Below are 2500 nucleotides of genomic sequence, written 5' to 3'. Positions count from 1 at the left end.
TAATGCGGCTTGTACTGAGACATGCATGGCTTAATCTTTGAGACAAGCATATGACTACTGGCAGGATCAACCAGGGAGCTGCGTCAACTAGAGCTGAGCAGCCGGCCGCCCGGGAGTGTGTCCCGGGGGCCCGCGCGAACACGCAAGCGTCCGCTCAATCATTCTGCAAACAGGAGGAGGCTGAGCTCCCCTGCACAATACACCTCGAAACCCTCTCAGGTCCCGGCGGCGCGCAGCGCCGTCCCAAGTACTTGGTCGGGTTCGAGAGAGGCGCAATCGCCCGGAGTTAGGCGAGTAGACGCTTTCGGTGCGACCACCCGTGCTCCCAACTGAGCTTGCCGCTGCCGACAGAGGCCCGGGAGCGTGCTGTCGTGGCATTGCCGGCGGGAGACAACACGCGCCACCTACGGTGACCGGCAGCTCCAACGCCAGCGCCACAGAAGGACAAAAGCCCCACTTGGGTGCCGAAGCGAACTCTCCCAGCACAGCGCACGCGCCAACACATCCGCACAGCTGCGATACAAACCACCAGCGAGAACCGCTGGGGCGACCGAGCAGCAGACGGCGTCGCGGCGCCGAGCGCCGGGCGGCAGCGCATCCTCAACGCACACAGTCCTCAATCGGACCAGCACACTGAAGATGTCCACCGCGCTTCGCACCGGGCCCGCGAGGACCTACTTTGGCCGCACGGCGCCGCGCGCAGGGTGCGCCGGCGCGCAGCTGCGACGCCTGCCGCGTCCGTCGGCCGGCGCGCCTGCCACTGGCCGCCCCCACCAGCCGGCTGTAGCGCGTGCGCCCACGCACCGCGCGGCCAGCACGCCGGGAGGCGCCCCCTCACCGGCCGGGGACGGTCCCACCCAGCCACCGCCGCGTATCGCTTCACACCCAGATGCCGTTCAGTTTCGTCGGCATGGTGGGTATCGCTGGAACAACCGGTTAGTACCTCAACCTATCGTCGCCATCACCGATTCACCCCTAGCGAGAACAACCGCACCACAACAGGTTACCATTTGTTCATTTGCGTAACTTCACCAGAAAACGCAGGCGTCCATCGCCATTTGCAACTTCCACGATTATTGCATGCCTGTGTCAGGTGTCACGCCACACTACGTCTGCCCACATACACGCAACAAAATGTGCACGCCTAGACAATACGTGGAAGGTGGCCCCCGTACGTATGCGATGTCCATTGCTCGAACGACTGTCAACCGGCCTCTGTAGCATGTCGCAGATATGGAACGCGGTGCACCATGCCATCACGGTGTGTGAGGAGAGACGACTAGGTCCGAATACATCAACAGACAGCTCATGCTGATCGCCATCCACGGCGTCCGTTCCTCCCACACGTCTCTATGGCGTACCACACTGCAATCCAGCTCTCATAGGGAGACGACACGTAGCTGCGTGCACAATATTTGCACTGTATGGTCCGCCGTTTTTGGGCGCAGTCGTTGTACGGTCACACATGTGCCACGATGTATCATTCAGTACATAAGGACGAATGTGCAGTACAGATTGTGGTTTACGCGTACGACATTAGCGGACAGTTGACACAGGCCGCACCACAACGTAGCCTGAGTACGTCGCATGCGGAGGGCATTGAACATGCAAAGTTCTCACCAACCAGCTTGCGAAGGCAGGGGGCAAGGTGGGGACGTGGGGAGGGGCGGCATGTACGTCCTGCTGCCATCCACATTACAGTGTACAGCAGGAGCATGTGGAAAGTGAGCAAGACTTGCAAGGTGTTTAACATGAAGCGATACACAGGGGAGCGGGGAGTGCGAGTAGCGAACTATATTGCGAGGGTTGCGGGTGGGCAACACTACACTAATTGAACGAGTCGTATAACAATTACAGAGCAGGTTTAGGCGACAACGTGGGTTACGTTAGGCGACAACGTGGGTTAGGTTAAGGCACGACGTGGGTTAGGTTAAGGCACGACGTGGGTTAGGTTAAGGCACGACGTGGGTTAGGTTAAGGCACGACGTGGGTTAGGTTAAGGCACGACGTGGGTTAGGTTAAGGCACAACGTGGGTTAGGTTAAGGCACAACGTGGGTTAGGTTAAGGCACAACATGGGTTAGGTTAAGGCACAACATGGGTTAGGTTAAGGCACAACATGGGTTAGGTTAAGGCACAACATGGGTTAGGTTAAGGCACAACATGGGTTAGGTTAAGGCACAACATGGGTTAGGTTAAGGCACAACATGGGTTAGGTTAAGGCACAACATGGGTTAGGTTAAGGCACAACATAGGTTAGGTTAAGGCACAACATAGGTTAGGTTAAGGCACAACATGGGTTAGGTTAAGGCACAACATGGGTTAGGTTAAGGCACAACATGGGTTAGGTTAAGGCACAACATGGGTTAGGTTAAGGCACAACATGGGTTAGGTTAAGGCACAACATGGGTTAGGTTAAGGCACAACATGGGTTAGGTTAAGGCACAACATGGGTTAGGTTAAGGCACAACATGGGTTAGGTTAAGGCACAACATGGGTTA

At 57.1% G+C, this 2500-nt stretch overlaps 1 non-coding gene across 1 annotated transcript in view; it reads right to left on the bottom strand.

The window, feature by feature from the left end:
• LOC124772442 overlaps positions 1-77 on the bottom strand; it is a 1909-nt gene extending 1832 nt beyond the window's left edge. The window contains exon 1 of the ribosomal RNA XR_007014028.1: positions 1-77. This exon is cut by the window's left edge and continues 1832 nt beyond it. This is a non-coding gene — a ribosomal RNA (small subunit ribosomal RNA).
• Positions 78-2500: the final 2423 nt, after the last annotated feature.

This window comes from Schistocerca piceifrons, unplaced genomic scaffold (assembly GCF_021461385.2).
Source record: "Schistocerca piceifrons isolate TAMUIC-IGC-003096 unplaced genomic scaffold, iqSchPice1.1 HiC_scaffold_939, whole genome shotgun sequence".
Taxonomy (NCBI): domain Eukaryota; kingdom Metazoa; phylum Arthropoda; class Insecta; order Orthoptera; family Acrididae; genus Schistocerca; species Schistocerca piceifrons.
This window is presented reverse-complemented; position numbering and strand designations above follow the sequence as displayed.